This window comes from Hemitrygon akajei, chromosome 1 (assembly GCF_048418815.1).
Source record: "Hemitrygon akajei chromosome 1, sHemAka1.3, whole genome shotgun sequence".
NCBI classification, from domain to species: domain Eukaryota; kingdom Metazoa; phylum Chordata; class Chondrichthyes; order Myliobatiformes; family Dasyatidae; genus Hemitrygon; species Hemitrygon akajei.
The window spans coordinates 20394634-20422458 of record NC_133124.1 but is presented as its reverse complement, the minus strand read 5'-3'; positions in this window follow the sequence as shown (position 1 = coordinate 20422458).

Below are 27825 nucleotides of genomic sequence, written 5' to 3'. Positions count from 1 at the left end.
CATGTGGCAACAAGTGCTACAAATTCATTACCTTTTGGCTAAAGAAATTCCTTTGCATCTGTTTTGAAAGGGCGCCCCTCTATCCTGAGGTTGTGCCTTCTTGTCATAGACTCTCCACCATGAGAAGGTCTAGGCTTTTCAAATTTCAAAAGGTTTCAATGAGATCTCCCCTCATCCTTTTGAATTCCGGCGAGTACAGACACAGAGCTATCAAAGCCTCGCATCATTACACTTTCATTCCTGGAATTATCCTTGCAAATCTCCTCTGGACCCTCTCCAATGCCAGTACATCTTTTCAAGATGAAGGGCCCAAAACTGCTCACAATACTCAAGGTGATGCCTCACCAGTGCCTTATAGAGTCTCAGCATCACATCCTTGCTCTTGTATTCTAAACCTCTTGAAAATAATTCCAAAATGGCACCTACCTTCCTCACAACCAACTCAACCTGCAAGTTAACCTTCTGGGTGTTCTGCAAAGAACTCCCAAGTTCCTTGGCATCTCGGATTCCTGGATTTACTCCCCATTTAGAAAATAGTCTGTACATCTATTTCTACTACTAAAGTGCATGACCATGCATTTTCCAACATTATATTTCATTTGCCACTTTCTTCCCCATTATCCTAATCTGCCTTTCTGCATCCTACGTGTTTCCTCAACACTACCTGCCCCTCCACCAATCTTTGTATCATCTGCAAACTCAGCAACAAAGCCATCTATCCCATCATCTAAATTATTTATATACAGCATAAAAAGAAGTGGTCCCAATTGACCCCTAGTCCCAACACCACTAGTCACTGGCACCCAATCAGAAAAGGATCCTCTTATTCCCACTCATTGCCTCTTACCAATCAACCAATGCTCTAATCATGTTGGTAACTTTCCTGTAATACCATGGGCTCTTAACTTGGTAAGCAGCCTCATACATGGCAACTTGTCAAAGGCCTTCTACATCCCCTTTATCTATCCTACTTGTAATCTCCTCAAAGAATTCCAACACATTCGTCAGGAAGGATTTTCCTTGAAGGAAACCATGTTGACTTTGTACTATCTTGTCCTGTGTCATCAAGTGCTCCATCACCTCATCCTTAACAATTGACTCTAACATCTTCCCAACCACTGAGGTCAGGCTAAATGATCTATAATTTTCTTTCTGCTGATTTCCTCTTAAAGAGTGGAGTGACATTTGCAACTTTCCAGTCCTCTGGCACCATGTCAGGGTCCAATGATTTTTAAAAGATCATTTCTAATGCCACCACAATCTCTAACGCTACCTCTTTCAGAACCCTAGAGTGCAGTTCATCTGATCCAGGTGACTTATGTACCTTTAGGTCTTTCGGGTTTTTGAGACCTTCTCTCTTGTAATAATAACTGCACCCACTTCTCTTCCTTCACACACTACAACATCAGGCATACTACTAGTATCTTCCACAGTGAACACTGATGCAAAAGCCACAACTTGTGCCCCGTTTTTATTTCTGCTGCCTCATTTTCTAGCAGTCCTATATCCTCTCTCATTTCTCTTTTATTTTTAACATACTGAATAAAATATTTACTATCCACTTTGATATTATTTGCTAGCTTGCTTTCATATTTCATCTTTTCCCTTGTAATGATTTTTTTAGTTGCTCTCTGAAGGTTTTTAAAAACTTTCCAATCCTCTATCTTCCCACTAATTTTTGCTATGTTGTATGCCCTTTCTTTTGCTTTTACCATAGAATCAGGAGATTCATTAGTCTGTGAGGGTTAGATCGATGGCATTCCAGACTGGCGAACCAAGGACTGTAGAAGAAAACCAGGTATTACTTATAGGTATTAAGTATTAAGTTACAGGGAAAGATTGAACAAGTTAGGTCTTTATTCTTTGGAGCATAGAAGGTTGAGGGGGGACTTGATAGAGGTATTTAAAATAATGAGGGAGATAGATAGAGTTGACGTGGATAGGCTTTTTCCATTGAGAGTAGGGGAGATTCATACAAGAGGACATGAGTTGAAAGTTAGGGGGCAAAAGTTTAAGGGTAACACGAGGGGGAATTTCTTTACTCAGAGAGTGGCAGCTGTGTGGAACGAGCTTCCAGTAGAAGTGGTAGAGGCAGGTTTGGTATTGTCATTTAAGGTAAGATTGGATAGGTATATGGACAGGAAAGGAATGGAGGATTATGGGCTGAGTGCGGGTCAGTGGGACTAGGTGAGAGTAAGTGTTCGGCACGGACTAGAAGGGCCAAGATGGCCTGTTTCCGTGCTGCAATTGTTATATGGTTATACTTGTGTAGAGCTATTTCAAAAGCTAAGGAACAATTCCAAACGAGCTTGGAGGCCACAGCTGATGCACATCAACTCTGGCATGATTAACAGGCCATTGCTTCCCACAAAGCAAAACCCAACAGCATGAATGGCAGTGATGCTTCACTCTTAGATGAGCTCAATGCTTTCAAAGGAAAAGTAAAACCACACCAATGAGGATCTCTGCAGCACACGGTGACCCTGTGATCTTTGTCTCGATGGCCGATGTCATGCTGTCTTTTAGGAGGGTGAACCCTCTCAAGGAGGCAGGCACCAATGGAGTACCTGGTAAGGCTCTGAAAACTTGTGCCAACTAACTGGCTGGGGGTGTTCAAAGACATTTTCAATCTTTCATTGCTACACTGGGAAGTTCCCACCTGCTTCAAAAGGGCGACAATTATACCAGTGCCCAAGAAGAGCAGAGTGAGCTACCTTAATGTCCAGCAGCACTCATATCTATGGTGATCAAGTGCTTTGAGAGGTTGGTCATGGATGGAGTCGACTCCGGCCTCAGCAAGAACCAGGATGATCTGCAATTTGCCTATCGCCACAATAGGTCTACAGCAGAAATGAACTCCTTGGCTCATTGCGTGGTCTTGGATCACCTGGACAATACAAATATCTATGTCAAGATGCTGTTTACATTTCAACCTCCCTCTCAATCAACACTGGCCCACCTCAGGGATGTGTGCATAGCCCACTGTTCTATTTTCTCTGCACCCATGACTGTGTGGCTCGGCACAGCTCAAATTCCATCTATAGATTTGCTGATGATACTACCACTGTTGGCAGCATCTCAGATGGTGACAAGAGGTCGTACAGGAGCAAGGTATACCAGCTGAGTGATGTCACAGCAACAATTTTGCACTCAACATCAGTACGACCGAAGAGCTGATTGAGGACTTCAGAAAGGGTAAGATGAGGGAACACACGCCAGTCCTCAGAGATTAGAAGAGAGTAGAATGAGCAGTTTCAAGTTCCTAAGTGTTAATATTTCTGAGTATCTAAGCTGGCCCCAACATATCAATGCAGCTATAAAGAAGCAAGACAAATTTTATAGTTCATTAGGAGTTGGCGGAGATTCGGAATGTCACCTAAAACACTTGAAAACGTCTACAGATGTACCATTGTGTGCATTCTAACTGACTGCGTCACTGCCTGGTATGGGAGGGGGGAGGGCTACTGCACAGGATTTAAGTAAGATGCAGAGATTTGTAAAATTAGTAAGCTCCATCATGGGCTCTAGACTCTATCGTATCCAAGACATCTTCAAGAAGCGGTGCCTCAAAAAGGTGGTATCCATCATTAAGGTCTCCCACTGCCCTGGACATGCTCTCTTCACATTGTTACCGTCAGGAAGGAGGTACAGAAGCCTGAAGGCACACACTCAATGATTCAGGAACAGCCCCATCTCCTCTGTCATACAATTTCTGAATGGACATTAAACCCATGAATACTACCTCACTACCTTTTTTTATTTCAGTTTTTGCACTGCATAATTAATTTAACTAATTTATACATATATATATATATATTCAATATCCATTCAGAAATCTGATAGGAGAGGGGAAGAAGACCTTCCCTCATCATGTGGACGCTGCCATTTTGAGGCATTGCTCCTTGAAGATGGCCTGGATGCTACTGAGGTCAGTGCCCATGATGGAGTTGACTAAGTTCATAACTTCCTGCAGCTTGTTTTGATCCTATGCAGTACCCCCTACCATACCAAACAGTGATGCAGCCAGTTAGAATGCTCTCCATGTAGAAATTTGCAAATGTCTTTGGTGACGTCTCAATCTCCTCAAACCCTTAATGAAACATAGCCACTATTGTGCCTTCTTTGTAACTGCATTGATATGCTGTGATAGATCCTCAGGTATATTGATACCCAGGAGCTTGAAATTGCTCACTCTATAAACTTTGAATTCTTCTGTGAGGACTGATGTTTGTTCCTTTGTCTTACTCTTTCTGAAGTCCACAATCAGTTCTTTGCTCTTACTGACCATTGAGTTCAAGGTTGTTACTGCGACACAACTCAACTAGCTGATATATTTTGCTGCTGTTTGCCCTCTCATCATCATCTAAAATTCTGCCACCAATAGCTGAGTGGTCAGCAAATTTATAGATAGAGTTTGAACTGTGCCTAGCCACACAGTCATGGGTGTAGAGAAGTAGAGCAGTGGGCTAAGCACACGTTCTTGAGGTACGCAAGTGTGAGTTGTAAATGTTATTTCCAATCAGCATAAATTGTGATCTCCTGGTGAGGACATCAAGGATCCAGTTGAGAGGGAGGTACAAAGGCCCAAGTTTTGGAGTTTTTTGATCAGAACTGTAGGAATGATGGTGTAAAGCACTGAGCTGTAGTCAATAAAGAGTAGCCGGACAGAAGACAACAGACTTGATTGGAAAACTAACATCAAGGCTATTTACAAGAAGAGGATGAGCAGACTCTACTATCTAAGGAAGCTGAGATCCTTCAATGTGTGTAGCAGAGTTTTGGAGATTGTAGTAAGGCCATCTTCTTTGCGGTCTTATGTTGGGGGAATGACATTGGAGTCATAAGGATTGTGTGCAGTTTTAGGCTCCTTATTTTAGAAAGGATATACTGACATTGGAGAGGGTTCAGAGAAGATTCACGAGAATGATTCCAGGAATGAGAGGGTTACCGTATGAGGAAAGTCTGGCAGCTCTTGGGCTGTATTCCCTAGAGTTCAAGGGAATGAGGGGGGATCTCATAGAAACATTCCAAATGTTAAAAGGCCTGAACAGATTAGATATGGCAAAGTTATTTCCCATGGTAGGGGATCCTAGGACAAGAGGGATAGACTTCAGGATTGAAGGACGTCCTTTTAGAACTGAGATGCTGAGAAATTACCTTAGTCAGAGGGTGGTAAATCTGTGGAATTTTTTGCCACGAACAGCTGTGGAGACCAAGTCATTAGGTGTATTTAAGGCAGAGATAGATAGCTTCTTGATTAGCCAGGACAACAAAGGGTATGGGGTGAAAGCAGGGGAGTGGAGATGACTGGATGAAATGGATCAGCCCATGATTGAATGGTGGAGCAGACTCTATTGGCCGAATGGCCTACTTCTGCTCCTAAATCTTAAGGTCTTATGGATCGTTACAGAAAATCATTCCTAACAAATGCAATAACCATATACAATAGTTCATCTCTGTGCAACAGGAGAACACACATCATAGTACGATAGTCTTTGTTTTGTTATTTTGTATATTATTATTGTACAGTATTGCACATTATTGCACAGTATTACACATTATTGCACATTGATACTTTATTATTAGTACTTTATTATCTGAACTATTATCATTATTAGTCAATATTATTACAGACATTCATATTATATTTATTATTATTATTATTATTTATTATTATTGCAAAGTGTATTTTTAAATGTTACTGCTGTAACAAAATAATTTCCCACTTGAGATCAATAAAGTACTTATTATTATTAGTATTGTCCAGGTGATCCAAGGCTAGTTGAAGAGCCAATGAGATTGCATCCATGGTAGTCTTATTGTGGCAATAGGCAAATTGCAGTGGGTCCAAGTCCTTGCTGGGACTGGACTTGATTCTAGACATAACCAACTTCTCCAAGAACTTTATCACCATAGATCTGAGTGCTGGATGGAGTTCAACACAGAGGAGTGTGAAGCAATTCACTTTGGAAGGTACAGACGGTAGAATTTAAAGGTAGAATGCAGGGTTAATGGCAGAATTCTTAGGAGAGTGGAGAAACCACATGTGCACATCCATAGATCCTTTAAAGTTGCCACAGAAGTTGATAGTTGATAGGGTTGTTAAGAAAGCATATGATATGTATTACACCAAATACTAAGATGCTAATCCAACACTGTCAACATAAAGTGTGAGTAGCTAGCCAGCCTTCATAGAATTATAATAAGGTATTTTCTATCATTTTAAATGGAGGAAATTGTAGTGAATTTATAGCTTCCAGTTTAATTTATATTAATGCTGGCAATGTTATACTATTAGTCATTCTAAGTAGAAACTGTTGGAAAAATCAATACCTACCCTTGATGAAGGAAAGAAACATTGTTGATCTTCAACAGTGCCTCATAACGACAAATGAGGCTTTGGATTGACAAGCTTAAGGTAATCTTCACTGATGGAGCATTGTCTGCGCGTGGCAGCTACTTTACAAATCTAATCAACTATTGATGAATGTGTCACACATATCAAATTCAATACAACTAGAATTAATTAAAGATCTCATAGCGTTACCTCAAGAAATTTTTTTCAAAACAGATTTTAAGGAATTCTTAACTCACAAGAATGGAATCGAATTCATCAGTTTAAGTTAATATTAATAATCGTTTTTAAGTTGAACATTTCAATGTGATGTGTATATATAGACACTTCCAGAGCGAATATAACTTAAATTCTGCATATAGGTATGCTATCAAAACACTTACAATTCTATTGGGAAGTCAATTAAAGATGCAGATTCTTTTCCCCATTGATTGGCATAATGAAGACTTTACGAGCAAGACTAGCAATTATTTGCATGCACATTCGCATCGCTGAATCTGCTGACAGTAAAGACACTTCAAAAATAAAGGGAATACATTCATGTTTAAAATTGCAAGGTCTTAATTGCTGTAACTATGATCTCACCAGAAAATATTGGAACCTAGGATGTAGTTTAAAGTTCTACAGAACTACCATGTATGGAGGAGGTGGAGCACTGGCTAAGGAGTTGGTGCAAGAGGGAGAGCTTCAGATTTTTGGATTATTTCCAGGGTAAATGGGACATGTACAGACAGGGTGTTGTGCACCTGAACTGGGGGTGGCGGGGGGGGGGGGGAATCTAATATCCTCGTGAGAACATTAGCTAGTGATACACGGTAGAGAATAGGGTTTAAACTAGAGTGCAGAGGGATGGGAACCAGAGCGCCTGAATAGATAGTTGAGTGGTTGTAAAGAAAGATGTTGTTAAGCCTACGTAAAATGTAGGCACTCAACATCAGTAAGACAAAAGAGCTGATTGTGGACTTCAGGAAGAATAAGATGAAGGAACACATACCAATCCTCATAGAGGGATCAGAAGTGGACAGAGTGAGCAGTTTCAATTTCCTGAGTGTCAAGATCTCTGAGGATCTAACCTGGTCCCAAATTATCAATGCAGTTATAAAGAAGGCAAGACAGTGACTAGACTTCATTAGGAGTTTGAACAGATTTGGTATGTCAAAAAATACACTCAAAAACTTCTATAGATGTACTGTGGAGAGCATTCTGATAGGCTGCATCACTGTCTGGTATGGGGAGGGGCTGGAGCTGCAGCACAGGACCAAAAGAAGTTGCAAAGGGTTGTAAATTTAGTTGGCTCCAAATTGGGTACTAACCTACAAAGTACCCAAGATATCTTCAAGAAGCGGTGTCTCAGAAAGGCAGCATCTATTATTAAGGACCACCAGCACCCAGGACGTGCCCTTTTCGCACTGTTACCATCAGGTAGGAGGTACAGAAGCCTGAAGGCACACACTCAGCGATTCAGGAACAGCTTCTTCCCTTCTGCCATCCGATTTCTAAATGGACATTGAACCCTTGAACACTACCTCACTCTTTAATATATATTATTTCTGTTTTCTTGCATGATTTTAATCTATTCAATATATGTGTACTGAAATTGATTATTTATTTATTATTATTATTTGTCTTCTTCTATGTAATGTATTGCATTGAACTGCTGCTGCTGCTGCTAAGTTTACAAATTTCGTGACACGTACCGGTGATAATAAACCTGACCCTGATTCTGATTCTGTCAATGTCAAAAATCAACAGATTTTGCATGATGGGATAATGGGATTTATGTTCTGGGCTGCATTTATTTCAATGCATGGACTATTGTAGAAAAGGCATATGAGCTTAGGGCATGGGAATTATGACATTGTAACCATTAATGAGACTTGACTGTAGAAAGGGCAGTATTGGCAGTTCAATATTTCAGGATTCTGTTATTATTGACGTGATAGAGTGAGAGGGCTTAAAGGGAGAGTGGTGGAATTACTAGTGATAGAAAATGCCATGGCATTTCTCAGTCAGGTCAGACTGGAGAGCTCATCTAGTGAGGCTCTATGGGAATAAGAAATGTATAAACACTTTAATGGGATAATAATATTGACAACTCAACAGCCCATGGGTTTCAGAGTAGTAGAGAGATCACAAACTGTTGCAAGAAACAAGAAGTTGTGATAAGTCCATAAGAACATAAGATATGAAACAGAATTTGGCCATTGGCCCATCAAGCCTGCTCCACCATTAGATCATGGCTGATCTATTTTCATTCAACTCCATTCCCTTGCCTTCTCCCCGTAACCTTACATCCACTGACTTATCAAGAATCTCTCAATTTCAGCCTTAAAAATACATTCAATGAGCTGCGCTCTACAGGTTCCTGTGGCAGCGTATTCCACAGATACAACACCCTCTGGCTCCTCATCTCCATTCTAAATGGACATCCCTCAACAATGCATTTTCCTTCCACACAACCAACTCAACCTGCAAGTTAACATTTAGGGAATCCTACACAAGGACTTCCAAGTCCCTTTATACTTCAGACTTCTTAATTTTCTCTCTGTTTTGAAAATAGTCTATGTTTTTATTCTTCTACCCAAGTACACGACCAAACACTTCCCAACACTGTACTCCATCTGTCACTTCTTTGCCCATTATTTTAATCTATCTAAATCCTTCAGCAGCTTCCCTGATCCTCCACCTCTCTTCATATCATCCACAAACTTGGCCATCAATTCCATCATCCAAATCATTGACATAAAACACAAGAGGGGGCTACTTACAGGTCTATGAATGAAATTTAAAAATGAGCGTTTGTGAGTTTTTGGCATTTTTCCAGCAGCCTAATCAAAGCAGGAGTAAGGGGGAGGCTATTTACAGGTCCATGAGTGAGATTTAAAAGAGCATTCAATGGATTTTAGCATTTTCTGGGTGACCAGACAAATTGCAGTTCTTTAGCAAAGGCAAATAAAAATAAGGTAGGGACAAGCAGAGCAGCCATTGTGTGAGTGGACCAGTGTTGGAGTGGGGAGGCTTTGACTCATCAGGCTTCAGCAAAAGCTGGTTTGGGCAAGTTTAGTATCTGGTAAGTTTCTTCCTAAACATAGAAACATAGAAAACCTATAGCACAATACAGGCCCTTCGGCCACAAAGTTGTACAAGAACATGTACCTACCTTAGAAATTACTAGGCTTACCTATAGCACTCTATTTTACTAAGCTCCATGTACCTCTAAAAGCCTCTTAAAAGACACTATCATATCTGCCTCCATCATCATTGCTGGCATCCCATTCCATGCATTCCCCACTCTCTGAGTAAAAAACTTACCCCTGACATCTGCTCTGTACCTATTTCCCAGCACCTTACTCCTGTGTCCTCCTGTGGCAACCATTTCAGCCCTGGGAAAAAGCCTCTGACTATCCACACAACCAATGCCTCTCATCATCTTGTACACCTCTATCAGGTCACCTCTCATGTTCCTTCGCTCCAAGGAGAAAATGCTGAGCTCACTCAACCTATTCTCATAAGGCATGCTTATCCCCAATCCAGGCAATATCCTTGCAAATCTCCTCTGCACCTTTTCTATGGCTTCCACATCCTTCCTGTAGTGAGGTGACCAGAACTGAGCACAGTACTCCAAGTAGGGTCTGACCAGGGTCCTATATAGCTGCAACATTACCTCTCGGCTCCTAAATTCAATTCAATGATTGATGAAGGCCAATACACCGTATGCCTTCTTAACCACAGAGTCAACCTGTGCAGCTGCTTTGAACGTCCTATGGACTCAGACCCCAAGATCCCTCTGATCCTCCACACTGCCAAGAGCCTTACCATTAATACTATATTCTGCCATCATATTTGACCAACGAAAATGAACCACCTCACACTTATCTGGGTTGAACTCCAACTGCCACTTCTCAGCCCAGTTTTTCATCCTATCAATGTCCTGCTGTAACCTCTGACAGCCCTCCACATTATCCACAACATCTCCAACCTTTGTGCCATCAGCAAACTTACTAACCCATCCCTCCACTTCCTCATCCAGGTCATTTATAAATATCACGAAGAGTAAGGGTCCCAGAACTGATCCCTGAGGCACACCACTGGTGACTGACCTCCATGCAGAATATGACCCGTCTACAACCACTCTTAGCCTTCTGCGGGCAAGCCAGTTCTGGATCCACAAAGGAATGTCCCTTTGGATCCCATGCCTCCTTACTTTCTCAATAAGCCTTGCATGGTGTACCTTATCAAATGCCTTGCTGAAATCCATATACACTACATCTACTGCTCTTCCTTCATCAATGTGTTTAGCCACATTCTCAAAATTTCAATTAGGCTCGTAAGGCACGACCTGCCCTTGACAAGTCTTCTTCTTCTTCTTCTTCTTCTTCTTCTTCTTCTTCTTCTTCTTCTTCTTCTTCTTCTTCTTCTTCTTCTTCTTCCTCTGCTAGTATATAGTCAGTGCAGTGACCATTGCTTCAGGGACTGTGCTGTGTTCATCGGATGAGGTTTTGGAATTCTGGGAGACCTCCAGTCCCCAGGCTGACCAGATGTACACCAGCTGCACTCAGCTGCAGCTCTTCAGAGAGCATGTTAAGAACTGGAACTGAAGCTCGATGGTCTATGGCTCATATGGGAAACTTAGGAAGAGATAGATAGATACGAGCTACAAGGAGGTAGTCACCCCCAGGTTTCAGGTTGCAGGTACCCGGGTCCTGGTCAGGAGAGGGAAAAGGCAGCCAATGCAGTGTGCCTTGTGACTGTCCCCCTCAATAATAAGTATACTACTGTAGATACTGCAGGGGGGGGGGTGGGGGAGGCGGCATGGGTGGATGTTCTACCAGGCCGAAGTCACAACATTCGGGACTCTGGCTCTGAGTCTGGTGCAATGGCAGCTTTGGGCCCGTACTCACTGAAATTTTGAAGAATGCAGGGGATCTCATTGAAACCTACCAAATGTTGAAAGGACTGGTTAGGGTAAATATGGAGTGGATGTTTCCTATGGTGAGGATATCCAGAACTAAAGGGCAGAGCCTCAAATTTGAGGGGTGATCTTTTAGAACAGAAGTAAGGAGGCTTTTTTTCTTTTTTAGCCAGTAAGTAGTGAATCTGTGGAATGCTCTTCCACAGACTGTGGTGGAGGCCAAGTCCGTGGGTATATTTAAGGTGGAAGTTGATTGATTCCTGATCAGTCAAGGCACCAAGAGACATGTTGAGAAGACAAGTGTATGGGTTTGAATGAGATCCGAGATCAGCCATGTTGGTATGGCGGAGCAGACTTGATAGACTGAATGGCCTAATTCTGCTCTTTTGAATTATGATCTTATGTTCTTAGGGTACACCTTGGCACTAATTACATAGGTAGGAAAAAAGGGAGGTGTCCTGAAGAGATCATTTAGGGAGCTAGATAGAAAACTGAGAAGCAGGACCTCTAGAGTAATGAGCTGGGTTGCTCTCCCTGTCATGTGCCAGTGAGGGTAAGAATAGGATGACTTGGCAGGTGAATGTCTGGATGAGGAAATGGTTCCGACTGGTAGGGTTTCAGATTTCTGGATCATTAGGAGCTCTTCTGGGGAAGATATGAACTGTACAAAAGGGATGTGATACACCAGGACCAGAGAGTGCCAATATACTTGTGGGCCGATTTGCCAGAACTATTAGGGAGGGTTTAAACTAATTTGGCAGGAGGATGGGAAACTGAGCGATAGGGCTGAGGATGGGGCAATTGGTTCACAATCAGAGCAATGTGTCGTGTGATTGTCAGGAAGGACAGTGCAGAATTGCAGCCAGTGGAGTGAGGGTCTCGGTCTGAAATGTCAATTCTTTATTCATTTTGATAGATGCTGCCTGACCTGCTGAGTTCCTGCAGCATTCTCTGTGTGTTGCTTTGGACTTCCAGCATTTGCAGACGTCTTCATGTTATTGATATAAATAAATAGCTTGCCTTGTAAGTAAAACTGTGCTTCAATGAATCAATGAAAATATTATAATTGGCACTAGAATGGGATTTTTCAGGATTATTGATGGACATCAATTATTTGGTCAAATGCATAGAGTTTGATTTGTCAAGGCAGCCAAGTTTATCGATAAGTGTCGCAGTATGGAAGTTGTGACAAAAATCAACGGGAACTGACTAATTACTGAATTATCATGCTTACAAAGTTTATCCATGTCTCTGTTGACTAGAGTTCTCTTTTTTCATAAATAGTCCATCAGGTTTGAAAATGAGTTGCTAGCATCAAGGTCTGTGGGTTGAAAGGTGGCTGATGAAATCAATGTGGGACCCTTAGCCTCAATGACACAATGATAGGGGGTACCTGAAAAGAAAGCAGGATTTATATAACTGAGTAACTTCTTCCCATATTCCATCTTCTCACTTCTTCCTTTTCTCATTCTGATTCCTTTTTTGACCCCCTTCCCTTCTCCTTACCTACCCATCACCTTTTTCTGGGTGACCCTCTTCTTTCTCTTTATCCATGATCCACGACTTCTTCATCTGTTTATCTTTTCCACCATTCACCTCCCAGCTTCTCACTTCATCCCCTTTCTGTCACCCAGTTATCTTCCCCCACCCCCAGCACTTGGCTTCACCCACCGCCTTCCACCTTATCGTGCTGTCTTCCTCCCCCTTCCTTTCTATTCCTGATGAAGGGTTGTGGCCTAAAATGTCGGCTATTTCTTCCCCTCTATAGATGCTACCCAACCTGCTGAGTTCCACTCATACTTCGTGTGTATTTCAGAGACAAAGAGGTTGTTTGACTTTGCTTTGCAAAAGGAGTGCAGTATGAACTTTAATGTTTGATCTAGCAAGACTAACAGAAATCCAGATGAACATCCGTGGATGAACATAAATGAGTTGAAGCTTGTCTTGACCTATGAATGATATTGATGAATTATTGATCCCAGTTTTTAGATTCAAAACTTCATTGAGGTTATATTTTGCATTGATATTCAAATACTTTCTCCATTCATTTTCCTTACCAATGCTGTTTTGTTGATGGAATGTGTGAATGTTCTGCCAAATTAACAAATTAGATGTATTTTTTTAAATATGAGCATGGGCAGAAAATCAGAATGCATTAATTTTACTGCCTGTGATGTTTCAGCATCTGCACAAACAGAAAATGAAATATAGGTCACAGGAGGAATTTCAGCAGGGATTGCACACAATGATCACAGAGTGAGACTCATTTAAAATAAGCTTATTTCATTTTTTTTGTATAATTAGATTAGGCTTTCTTAAAATGTTCATAGTTATTCCAGTCAGGAAGTGCTGTGAATACACCATTTCAAATAGCTATGATGGAATCAGAAGAACAAGTTAAATGTACTAAGTGGAATAGATAAGACCTCACTCAACAACATCTTAAACCTCAATTGAGCTCTTTGTGTAAATGGAAAAACTTACAATCTATTATATTTCAGAGAAAGAAAAAGTGACCAATAAAAACCACTACAAAGCAGAAAATAATTCGGGGGAAAATGAAAATTTATTTTTAGAAGTCATTTGAAAGTTAGTTTTCAAGGAAAAAGAAAGGATTAGGAAGAGTGGCAAAGAGGGCAAACACCTACAGAGGATCGAACAGAAGATAAGGAATTCCTTAATATTCGAGGATATGTCAGCTTGGAGGAGGACTAAACTCTTCTTCTTAGACAATTCCTTGTTTTTGATGATGATTTACTTCCATTCTGGTTCTATGGGTTCAAAGTTGGCTGAGAAATCCAGTGTGGGTTCGACAGATACCTTCACAGATAAGAAAGGAAGTGTTTGATGGTGAACCCTTCAAACCTGGGGTTAAGTTGCCGTCCACTCCTTCTGTGGCACGGTAGCTTAGCAGTTAGCACAATTGCTTTGCAGAGCCAACGATCACCAATCACAGTTCGATACCCATCACTGACAGTTCTCCCCGTGACCTCTTGAGTTTCCTCCAGGTGTTCTGGTTTCTTCACACATTTCAAAGACCTACATTTTGGATTAATGAGTTGTGGTCATGCTATGTTGGTGCCAGAAGCACAGGTGACATTTGCAAGTTGCCCAGAGCACAATCTTCAACTATTTCATTTGATGCGAACAATGCATTTCACTGTATGTTTTGATATATGTGTGACAAATGAAGCTAATACTTAACTTTTATCTTCTCGTTTCTTGTGACCTCCACAATGTCTATCATTGAGGCTCAAAAGAATTCCAGGATCTTGATTCTGCAATTTGACTATTTATAGATCAAGGATTCCATTGAGCCAGTGAGAATGTTCCAACTTTTCAAGAGAACTACAAAGGTATTTGGTGTGTTGGACTTCATCAAATGTGGGATTGAGCTCAAAAGCCATGAGGTATTGTTACAGCTATATAAGACCTTAGGTATGCCCCATGTGGAGTATAGTGTTCAGTTCCTGTCACCTCACCACAGGAAGGATGTGGATACTATAGAAAGAGTGCAGAGGAAATGTACAAGGATATTGTCCAGATTGGAGGGCATGCCTTATGAGAACAGGTTAAGTGAACTTTGCCTTTTCTCCTTGGATGGAGGATGAGAGGTGACCTGATTGATGTATAAGATGATGAGAGACATTGATATGGATATGATGTGGACAGCAAGCAGCTTTTTCACCAGAGTTGAAATGGCTAATACGAGGAGGCCTCGTTTTAAGGTGTTTGGAAATAGGTAGAGAGGGGATATCAGAGGTAAGTTTATCACACAGAGAGTGGTGGGTGCATGGAATGCAATGCCGGCCACGGTGGTGGAGGGCCTCTTAAGAGACATTTATAGAGGTACATGGAGCTTAGAAAAAACAGAGGGCTATGTGGTAGGATAATTTTAGGCAGTTTCTAGAGTAAGTTACATGGTCGGCACATCATTGTGGGCTGAAGGGCCTTTAATGTGCTGTAGATTTCTATGTTCTATGTTTTCCTTAAAGCATCTGCTCTGTCCTTCTAGTAAATTCATTGCCTTAACCAAGCTTACAGTGGATTGCTTGTTCGGAATCTGGTGTCAGGCCTAGATTACATTATTGATAGGGAGAGGACACTGGCCTGATGAGGGGCAGTATATAACAAATGAGACCAGGAAGAGAGCACCAGACTCATCAATACTGAACCATCTCCTTTAAACTCTATGATCATGACTGATACATGTGGACTTCAACTCATCTTCATTTCCTGTTCCTCAACACCCTCAATTCCTCAAACTTATAAATATTTTTATAACTCCACCTTAAATAGATCTAATGATCTGACCTCCACCAGCCTCAGGGCAAAGTGTTCCAGAGATTCACTGCCATATGTGAGAAGAAATTTCAATACGACACAGATTAAACTAATTGCCCAATTAATTGTAGTCCAAGGTTACACATTATATCAGAAGGATAGGAAGGTAGGCAGTAGGGATGGTGTGGCTCTACTGGTAAAGAATGACATCAAATCAGTAGAAAGGTGTGACATAGGATTAGAACATAGACGATTGGGGAATTTTTAAAAACCTACAGAGAGCAACTTAAAAATTATTAGAAGGGAAAAGATGAAATATGAAAGCAAGCTAGCAAATAATATCAAAGTGGAGAGTAAAAGTTTTTTCAAGTCTGTTTAAAAAAAAGAGAAATGAGAGTGGATATAGGACAGCTAGAAAATGAGCCAGGAGAAATAATAACGGGGGACAAGAAGCTGCCTGATGAATTAAATGAGTGTTCACTGTGGAAGACACTAGCAATATGCCCGATGTTGTAGTGTGTGAAGGAAGAGAAGTGGGTGCAGTTACTGTTACAAGAGAGAAGGTGCTGTAAAAGCTGGAAGACCTAAAGGTACATAAGTCACCTGTATTCAGTCAGTCAATATATTCTCCACCACACACCTATTGAGGTTTGTTGAAGTTTTAGATCTCATGCCGAATTTGACGTAAGTCACATATTTTGTACAGTTCTGATCACCGAATTATAGGAAAGATGTCAACAAAATAGAGATAATACAGAGAAGATTTACTAGAATGTTACCTGGGTTTCAGCATCATAGTTACAGAGAAAGGTTGAACAAGTTAGGTCTTTATTCTTTGGAGCGTAGAAGGTTGAGGGGGTCTTGATAGAGGTATTTAAAATTATGAGGGGCATAGATAGAGTTCATGTGGATAGGCTTTTTTCATTGAGAGTAGAGGAGATTCAAACAAGAGGACATGAGTTGAGAGTTAGGGGGCAAAAGTTTAGGGGTAACACGAGGGGGAACTTCTTTACTCAGAGAGTGGTAGCTGTGTGGAACAAGCTTCCAGTAGAAGTGGTAGAGGCAGGTTCAATACTGTCATTTTTTTTAAAAATTGGATAGGTATATGGGCAGGAAAGGAATGGAGGGTTATGGGCTGAGTGCAGGTTGGTGGGACCAGGTGTGAGTAAGTGTTCGGCATGGACTAGAAGGGCCGAGATGGCCTGTTTCTGTGCTGTAATTGTTATATGGTTATATGGTTGATGACCAGATGATCTGCATCCTAGGGTATGGAAAGAGGTAGCGTTAGAGATTGTGGTATTAGAAATAATCTTTCAAAAATCATTAGATTCTGGCATGGTGCCAAAGGACTGGAAAATTGAAAATGTCACTCCACTCTTTACGAAAGGAGGAAGTCAGCAGAAAGGAAATTATAGACCAGTTAGCCTGACCTCAGTGGTTGGGAAGATGTTAGAGTCAATTGTTAAGGATGAGGTGATAGGGTACTTGGTGACACAGGACAAGATAGTACAAAGTCCGCATGGTTTCCTTCAGGAAAAATCCTTCCTGACAAACCTGTTGGAATTCTGTTGAGGAGATTACAAGTAGGATAGATAAAGGGGATGCAATGGATGTTGTATACTTGGACTTCCAGAATGACAAGGTGCCACATATGAGGCTGCTTACCAAGTTAAGAGCCCATGGTATTACATTAAATTTACTAACATGGTAGAGCATTTGCTGACTGGTAGGGGGCAATGAGTGGGAATAAAAGGATCCTTTTCTGGTTGATGCCACCGACTAGTGGTATTCTGCATGGGTTGGTGTTGGGATAACTTCTTTTTATGCTCTATATAAATGATTCAGATAATGGAATAAATGGCTTTGTTGCCAAGATTGAAAATTATATGAAGATTGGTGGAGGGGCAGGTGGTGTTGAGGAAACAGGTAGGATGAAGAAGGACTTGGACAAATTAGGAGAATGGGCAAGAAAGTGTCAAATGAAATTCAATGCTGAAAAATGCATGGTCATGCACTTTGGTAGTAGAAATAAATGTGCGGACTATTTCCTAACTGGGGAGAAAATCCAGGAATCCTAGATGCAGAGGGATTTGGGAGTCCTTGTGCAGAACACCCTAAAGGTTAACTTGTGGGTCGAGTCGGCGGTGAGGCAGGGAAATGGCATGTTAGCATTCACTTCAAGAGGTCCAGAATGCAAGAGCAATGATGTGATGCTGATGCTTCATAAGTCACTGGTGAGGTCTCACCTTCAGTATTCTGAACTTTGGCCCCTCATCTTAGAAACGATGTGCTGGCATTGGAGAGGGTCCAGAGGAGATTCACAAGGATGATTCCAGAAATGAAAGGGTTATCATACGAGGAATATTTGATAGCTCTGGGTCTTTGTACTCACTCAAATTCTGAAGGACGAAGGGGGATCTTATTGAAACATTTTGAATGTTGAAAGGCCCAGACAGAGTGGATGTGGAAAGGTTGTTTCCTACTGTGGGAGATTCAAGGACAAGAGGGCACAGCCTCTAGATACAGAGGCAACCTTTCAAATCAGAGAAGTTTCTTTAGCCAAAGGGTGATGAATTTGTGGAATTTGTTGGTACATGCAGCTGTGGAGGCCAGGTTTTTGGGTGTATTTAAGGCAGAGATTGATAGGTTCTTGATTGGACATGGCATCAAAGTTACGGGGAGAAGGCTGGGAATTGGGGTTGAGGAGGAGAGAAAAAGGATCAGCCATGATTGGATAGCAGAGCAGACTCAATTGGCCAGGTGGCCTGGTTCTGCTCCTATGTTTCATGGTTTTATTTTGTTGCTTTGTCCCCTTGTTTATGACTCTTCAATGAGTGAGAACATCTCAGCCTCTACCATGAACTTACTTCCTTACTGATCATTAAATAATTCAGTAAGAACCCTTGGAGAAGGTTCAAAGGAGGTTCACAAAAATGATTCCAGAATTGAATAGCTTGACTAATGAAGAGTAGAAACATAGAAACAGAAAACCTACAGCACAATACAGGCCCTTCGGCCACAAAGTTGTGCCGAACATGTCCCTACCTTTGAAATTACTAGGCTTACCTATAGCACTCTATTTTACTAAGCTCATGTACCTCTAAAAGCCTCTTAAAAGACACTATCATACCTGCCTCCATCATCATTGCTGGCATCCCATTCCACGCACTCACCACTCTCTGAGTAAAAAACTTACTCCTGACATCTGCTCTGTACCTATTCCCCAGCACTTTACACCTGTGTCCTCCTGTGGCAACCATTTCAGCCCGGGGGAAAAGCCTCTGAGTATCCACACAATCAATGCCTCTCATCATCTTATACATCTCTATCAGGTCACCTCTCATCCTCCTTCACTCCAAGGAGAAAAGGCTGAGTTCACTCAAACTATTCTCATAATGCATGCTCCCCAATCCAGGCAATATCCTTGTAAATCTGCTCTGCATCCTTTCTATGGCTTCCACATCCTTCTTGCAATGAGGCGACCAGAACTGAATACAGTACTCCAAGTGGGGTCTGACCAAGGTCCTATATAGCTGCAACATTACCTCTTGGCTCCTAAATTCAATTCCACGATTGATGAAGGCCAATACACCGTATGCCTTCTTAACCACAGAGTCAACCTGCGCAGCTGCTTTGAGCGTCCTATGGACTCAGACCACAAGATCCCTCTGATCCTCCACACTGCAAAGAGTCTTACCATTAATGCTATATTCTGCCATCATATTTGACCTACCAAAATGAACCACTTCACACTTAGGCAAACAAGCGGAAATCTGCAGATGCTGGAAATTCAAGCAACACACACAAAATGCTGGTGGAACGCAGCAGGGCAGAAAGCATCTATAGGGAGAAGCGCTGTCGACGTTTCAGGCCGAGACCCTTCGTCAGGACTAACCGAAAGGAAAGATAGTAAGAGAATTGAAAGAAGTGGGGGGAGGGGGAAATGCAAAATGATAGGAGAAGACCAGAGGGGGTGGGATGAAGCTAAGAGCTGGAAAGGTGATTGGTGAAAGTGATACAGAGCTGGAGAAGGGAAAGGATCATGGGATGGGAGGCCTCGGGAGAAAAAAAGGGGGTGGGGAGCACCAGAGGGAGATGGAGAACAGGCAAACAACTGAATATGTCAGGGATGGGGTATGTCAGGGAGGGGCATTAACGGAAGTTAGAGAAGTCAATGTTCATGCCATCAGGTTGGGGACTACCCAGCCGGTATACAAGGTGTTGTTCCTCCAACCTGAGTTTGGATTCATTTTGACAATAGAGGAGGCCATGGATAGACATATCAGAATGGGAATGGAACGTGGAATTAAAATGTGTGGCCACTGGGAGATCCTGCTTTCTCTGGCGGACCGAGCGTAGGTGTTCAGCGAAATAGTCTCCCAGTCTGCGTCGGGTCTCACCAATATATAAAAGACCACACCAGGAGCACCAGACACAGTATACCACACCAGCCGACTCACAGGTGAAGTGTCACCTCACCTGGAAGGACTGTCAGGGGTCCTGAATGGTGCTGAGTGAGGAAGTGTAAGGGCAGGTGTAGCACTTGTTCCGTTTACAAGGATAAGTGCCAGGAGGGAGATCGGTGGGAAGGGATGGGGGGGGACGAGTGGACAAGGGAGTCGTGTAGGGAGCGATCCCTGCGAAAAGCAGAAAGAGTGGGGGAGGGAAAAATGTGTTTGGTAGTGGGATCCCGTTGGAGGTGGTGGAAGTTACGGAGAATTATACGTTGGACCTGGAGGCTGGTGGGGTGGTAGATAAGGACAAGGGGAACCCTATAGACAAGTATAGGTATATATATCTATATATATATAAGGGTATAGACCAGTACCTGTACTGTATGATTCTCTGACCAATAAATCTATGAAGTGCAGCTGGATTGGCAAGGCAATCTGTTTGCACCATCTGTGTACTCAGTGAGCTGCCATTCTGAAAGGTTGACTATACAGAGCAGACAATCATTTAGTGTGGGCCTTTATTGTAAAGAGTAGAGACATATTTGTTTGACAGCAACAGTTCTATGTTGCCGATGCTGGCTCCTGTGTAATTAGCTTACGACATGTAGAGATAAAGGTGCTATCAATCCAGTGGCAACTGCCACTGGTAACAATAAGGATTTCAGTCTTCTCACAGTTTGGACAGATCATGACACTCAAAAATTGGTGTCCTTAGCAGTTTTAAATGCCTAGACCACTTTATCTGTAAGACACAAGGTGTAATTTGTGTAGTGTAGTGGTTAGCACAATCATTTCACAGTGTCAGTGATTACTGATCAGGGTTCGATTCCCACAACTGACTGTAAGGAGTTTGTAATTTTTCCCTTGAATGCACAGGTTTCCTCTAGGTTTTCCAGTTTCCTCCCACGTTCCAAAGACATACAGGTTAGAATTAGCAAGTTGTGGGCATGCTATCTCGGGGGCAGAATCATAATGACACTTGTGAGTTGCCATAAGGCTTAGGAACAGGATTAGGCCATTTGGCCCATTGAGTCTTCTGTGCTATTTGTCATAGCTGATTTATTATCCCTCTCAACCCTATTCTCCCTACCTTCTCCCCATAACTTTTGACACCTTTGCTCATCAAGAAGCTCTCAACTTCCACTGTAAGTATACAAATGACTTGGCCTCCTGAGCCACCTGTTACAAAGAATTCCACAGATTCACCACCCTCTGCCATTAAAAGTTCTTTGTTATCTCTGTTCTAAAGGGATGCCCATGTCCTGCCACAATCCCCCAGTGCACTACAAACAATATTGCTTTGATGGATTTCACTATATGTTTTGCTGCGTACGTGACAAATTGCTACAATACGTGAGTTTCCATCAAAGAGAAGAACTGGCTGGAGTGACTTAGCACTTTACTACATGAGTGTCTATCAGGTGTGTTAAAAATCAAACTTAGAAAAATTAGTGGAAGTTGTGAAAAACAAAACTGCCAATATTTACTAAAATATATCTACAAGAAAGCACAATGGTACTTTGTCCGATGTGAACTCCTGGTAGCTGGATCTCTGTCCCCCTCCCACTGAGAGTGATGAGCCCCTGTCCCATTATTTTTTAGGCAGCAGGACATACCATCTTTAATTACTCAAAAAATTAATTTAAGGCTACACATAAATTAGAATATGATGCACCCCACAATTTAGTGACAATCCTATTACCAAATAAGCAGAATATACCTTAAATACAGTATACAAAGCAACATATACATATTTGCACATCCTCGTTACTAAATAAATGGGATATTCCAGCATATACGGCTGGAAAGCCACATAAAGCCAAACCTATTATGAGAACATACTGGGGGAAGACATTGAAGTGCGCATACTCAGCCAAATGACAGCAGAATGACAGGGCAATGTTTCTGTGTGAGTGTGTAAATGCTCCTGTATAGGAGTGCATTTACCAAGCGCTCTCTGTCACAATAATAAAGTTACAGTAATCTTTCTTTCTTTCTAACTTCAGCATTTCAGTCTGATAATTCATTGTAAACCACTTTTATTGTGCAGGGTAAGAGGTGGAGAGTTGGAGGATTCATTTTCCCAATCACTTCTACCTACTCTTCTGTGGCTGTTAACTTCCAAGGATTGGTCATTTCAGTTATAGGCTCCGGTAACTAGCAGAAACAACATCTTCATGCAGTGAGAATGAGAGTTGAGAACCACTTGACTCCCGAAACAACTGGCAAAATTCTAGTCAATACAGTTTAGCTTCACCATCAGGAGAAAATCTGCAGAAGCTGGAGATCCAAGCGACACACGCAGAGTACTGGGGGTGGGGGGGGGGGGGGGGTGGCCGGGTGCTCGGCAGCCAGGCAGCATCTGTAGGGGGAGTACAGTCGACGTTGCGGGCCAGGACCCTTCGGCAGGACTGGAAAGAGGAGGACATGAGGAGTCAGAGTTGGAGGATGTGGGGAGGGGAGGGAGAGGCATAAGGTGATCAGTGAAACCCGGAGTGGAGGGGGTGCGGGGGTTATAGGAGTGAAGTAAAGAGTTGGGAAGTTGATTGGTGAAAGAGATACAGGGCTTCCAGTAATTACCACCTTCACCATTCCTCATTCCCATTTTCCTCTCTCACCTTACCTCCTTACTTGCCCATTGCCTCCCTCTGCTGCTCCTTCCCTCTTTTCTTTCTTTCATAACGTTCTGTCCTCTCCTATCATATAACTGCTTCTCCAGCCCTGTATCTTTTTAACCAATCAACTTCACAACTCTTTACTTCACCCCTCCGCCCTCCTGGTTTCACAGATCACCTTGTGTTTCTCCCTCCCCTTCCCACACCTCCTTACTCCTCATCTCTTTTTTCCTCCAGTCCTGCTGAAAGGTCTCAGCCCGAAACATTAATTATACTTTTTTTCCATAGATGCTGTCTGGCTTGCTGAGTTCCTCCAGCATTTTGTGTGTGTTGCTTGGATTTCCAGCATTTGCAGACTTTCTCTTGTTTGAGAGTTAAGTAGTTATTGATTTCAACATGGAGGCAATTTACTTACCACCTTACATGCCCCACACCAAGGGTAAATAAGATCCATGTAAAATACTGCTCCAGGGAAGCTTGGAGTTAAAGGTATTTGGTAAATAAGAGAACTGTACAGTAAGTCATTAGCTAATTTACCAAGACTCAGATAAAGCTGGAATGAAATGGGTGTTTCTTGAAAGCTGCTGGTTAACAGCATGTGTGAATCAGACCATTGCTTTGCATGGTGTTGATGCTTTAGAACATGGAACATGGACATCATGTGATTGTTTGATTTCCAACTTTGTTGTTGGGCTTGGGAGCAGGACCTGATGTGCTTGACCCCATGGAGACAGGGTTGAGGGAGAGAGTAAGTGCAATTTCAAATGGATCCTTTGTTTATATCAAACATCAGGCAGCATCTATAGAGAAAAATAGAGAGTCAACATTTTGGTCCAAGACCCTTCTTGGCCCAAAATATCAGCTCTTTATTCCTCTCCACAGATGCAGACTGACTTGCTGGGTTCCTCCAGAATTTTGTGTATGTTGTGTCACTATTATAGACCAGATTTCTCAACTGAATTACAGTGATTATGGGATTTATTCAATATACAAGGCAAATTTTCAGCAGCTATAAAATCATTAATATTACAGCAAAAGATCAATTCTGAAATTCATTTGTGATTGGAGTCTCTTCATGCTACCTTTTCAAATGTTAGTCCATGTTCAATATTATTATTAAATCTTCCACCAACACTGAGGTTTTATTTTCAATACTCCTGAGCAGTAATTGTCCCTTTAGTTCTATTTATTTTGCCACACAATTTACTAGTAACTGACATTTTCACTCTCTTTCTTTCCTCCTCAGTTATTTGTAAATAGATTTGAATAGACAAAATAACCCCAAATTGATTCCCAAGAAATGTTTATTCTGCTATAGATAATGTAAGTTGGTCTTGAATCTCAATGTGTTGTGATGTTTCTTTTATGTGGCATTCAGGACATATAAAGATTTTTTTTTGCAACAGATAATGATTGTGACCATTCCTCGGTTAAACTGAGCTATGCAAAAAATTTGGCTAGGTATTTCCAACTGTGATTCACCCTTTCTTATCTGATATTATTTCTGTGTTACATGAGATGATATGTGCCATTTTAAGATAACTCCTTTCAGCAGGTCCATTATATCACTGGAAACCTGACCCAGAAAGATTCCCTTACATTTTTATGATTTACTCTCTCTCCTCAGGCCCCTCAGCTCATCCTTCAAACTGATCTCCCAATAATCCTCCACTCCCCACAGATCTCATTATCTTCTCCATTATGCTTCAGCTTTATGACCCAGGTTCTACTGAAGTGCAACCAACTTCCAAAACTGTGTGTGTGAGTGTGTAATCTTCAGTTTCAGGATTTGGTTGGCTCTGAGTGTAGTTGTCTTTCTCTCTTTCTTCCAATAACACTCCATCCAGGCTATGATCTCTTCTCACTGCTACCTTTGGGAAGGAAGCACAGGAGGCACAAGTCCAATGCCTCCAGCTTCAGGAACAGTTAATATCCTTCAACCATCAGGCTCCTGAACCAAAAGTGGATAACCTCACTCACCTCAACACGCAATTGATTCCATAGCCTATGGAACTACTTTCAAGGACTCTACAACTCGTGCTCTCAATATGATTTATTTAATATTCTTTTCATTTGTCTTTTTCATTTGCACGGTTTTTTGTCTTTTGCACAATGCTTGTATGTTCATCTTTGTCTTTGTGTAGTTTTTCACCAATTCTTCTGTTTTTCTTAGTATCTACTGTGAATGCTTGTAAGAAAATGAATCTCAGGATAACATGTGGTGACAAAAATATACTTTGATAATAAATTACCTTTGAATTTTGAACAAGGAGACTGTACCTGTCTGTACCTGCAAATGGCTGTGCATTCGTTACCAAAATTGTTACAATTCTAAGCAAGGACTCAGTATGTCTTGAACTGTACCAATCAATCTCCTACAATCCTATACACTTCCAGTCAGTTCTGAAACACACTTTTACTGAAAGAACCCACCTCCAATTCTGCCCTGAAACCTCTGTTGACCCATGGTCTAAATGCCTTCCGACATTGATTCTTTGATTTCCCCTACACAGGCTGTTCCAATCAACCTTTACCTCACAGTAAACCTTCATTTCCAATGATGCCCACAATCTTCTCCCTGCCATGAACCTTGCCAGTCTACCCTTCTTGAATATTTCTTTCCTCTGTTAGTTTATTTGCAATAGCAATGCCCAAACACTAGAAGCAGACTGGCATTCTAAGCATCTGGATAGACATGGACTGATTAAGGATAAACAGCATGGCTTTGTGGATGGTAGGTCATGTCCAACCAATCTTATGGAGTTTTTTTGAGAACCTTACTAGGAAAGTGGATGAATGTGAGGCAGTGGATGTTGCCTACATGGACTTTAGCAAGGCATTTGACAAGGTTCTGCATGAGAGGTTGGTCAAGAAGGTTTAGTCACTCAGCATTCAACGTGAGGTAGTAAAATGGATTAGATATTGGATTTGTGGGAGAAGCCAGGGAATAGTAGTAGACAGTTGCCTCTCTGACTGGAGGCCTGTGACTTGTAGACTGCCCCAGGGATCAGTGTTGGCTGTGTTGTTGTTTGCCATCTGTATCAATGATCTGGATAATAATCTGGTTAACTGGATCAGCAAAGTTGTGGATGATGCCAAGATTGGGAGTGCAGTGGACCACAAAAAGGGCTATCATGACTTGCAGTGGGATCTGAACCAGCTGGAAAAATGGGCTAGAAAATGGCAGATGAAATTTAATGCAGACAAGTGCAAGGTGTTGCACTTTGATAGGAGTAACCAGGGTAGGTCTTGCGCGTGAATGGTAGGGCACCGAAAAGTGCAGTGAGACAAAAGGATTTAGGAATACAGATATATAATTCCTTGAAAGTGGCATCACAGGTAGATAGGGTCGTAAGGAAAGCTTTTAGCACATTGGCCTTCATAAGTCAAACTATTGACTACAGGAGATGGGATGTTATGCTGAAGACATTGGTGATGCCTAATTTGGAGTATTGACAACAATTTTGGCCATACAGGAAAGATTGAAAAATGTGGCTGTAATAGTACAGAGAAAATTTACATGGATGTTGCTGGGTCTGGAGGACCTGAGTAATAAAGATTGAATAGGTTAGGACTTTATTCCTTTGAATGTAAAAGATTAAGAGGAGATTTGATAGAGGTATACAAAATTATGATGCAAGCAGGCTTTTTCCACTGAAAAGTTTTAGGGGAACATGAAGAGAAACTTCTTCAGCCAGAGGGTGGTGAGAGTGTGGAACGAGCTGCCAGTGCAAGTGGTGCAAGCATTTAAAAACAGTTTGGATAGGTACATGGATAGAAAGGGTATGGGGGCTATAAACCAGGTGTGGATCAAAGAGAAGAGACAGTTTAAATGGCTCAGCATGGACTAGATTGGCTGAAAGACCTGTTTCTGTGCTCTACACTTCTCTGACTCTGTGGTCCTCATTCTTGTTGGCGTGACTGAGAAATACAGATAATAATAAAAAATGATGATGATAATAGTAATAATAATAATAACTTATTTATAGATCACTTTTCATACAAACAATGTATTTCAAAGTGCTTTACAATGGGATTAAGTGCAAACATGAAAATAAATTTTAAAATACATATTAACATTTAAAAAGATGTTAGTTAAAAGCAAGGTTAAATACTGTATATAGGTTTTGAGCTAACATTTAAAAGTGTCGACTGAGTCTGTGTCCCTTATAATTTTTGGTATTAAATTCCACAGTTTAGGTGTGTAGATCATAAAAGCCAACCTACCAATTATGTTTTGATTTATTAAATTTAAGAGACTGGCAGAAGAAGACTGGAGAGCTCAAGTAGGGTTATAAAACAAAACAATTTTGTGATGTATACCAGTCTCAGACCATTAAGAGCTTTAAAGCTAGTGTTACGTACCCGTGGGCATCTTGTGCCAGTCACATGACCATGATGTAATTGAGGCTCTGCTGGGCATGATGTAATGGTCTTTTGATGGCGGAGTGATGTAATTTTCCCATATGTGATAGTTTTTTTCAACAGGGTATAAAAAGAAAACCCCTCCCTGTGATGCAGGTCAGTTCGTGGTTGAATTCATCAGTGACTCCGTTCTGCTGTGTATTTGATGTTATATCGCAGTTTCATTTTAAAAGTGGAGTTTTAATTTCTACTGTAAGAATTGTGCTGGCAGTTCTGAAAATCACTGCCAGTTAAAGTCCGGTTGGAGAGTGAAGAGTTTATTGAAGTACGGAAATCCCGAAGGATCAGAAAAAGTTGGTGTTGACGGTGATAAATAGGTTTGACCTTAATTAATCTTCATTCAGAAGGAATTAGTAACCTGCAGTCCAAGATTGCCTCTGCAAAAGAGCAGAAAGGGTTGGAGCAAGGTTGCGCCAAGGAAAGGTCAGTGCCTTTAAGCCGTTTTATTTCCTTTGCAGTGAATCCTTCAGGCAAGGCATATTTTGAATGGGATCAGCAGTAACGTCGTGACATCAGTGAGGAATTTGTTACTTCTAAGAAAAACTCTCCTAAGTGACTGTGTAAATCATTTGGACTTTTGCATTACTCCTTCTAAGAACTGATTTTGCATTATTGCTTTAAGAACTATTCGAGCTGCCGTATAGCTGTTGACTTCCGGTTAAGTTAGTTGTTGGTTTACTTTTAGGTTTTTTTTTAGCAGTGTTTAATAAACGTTTTATTTGTTATAGAAAAAAACCTGTTTCAATTCTATATTCATTGTTGCCATGCCATAACACTAAT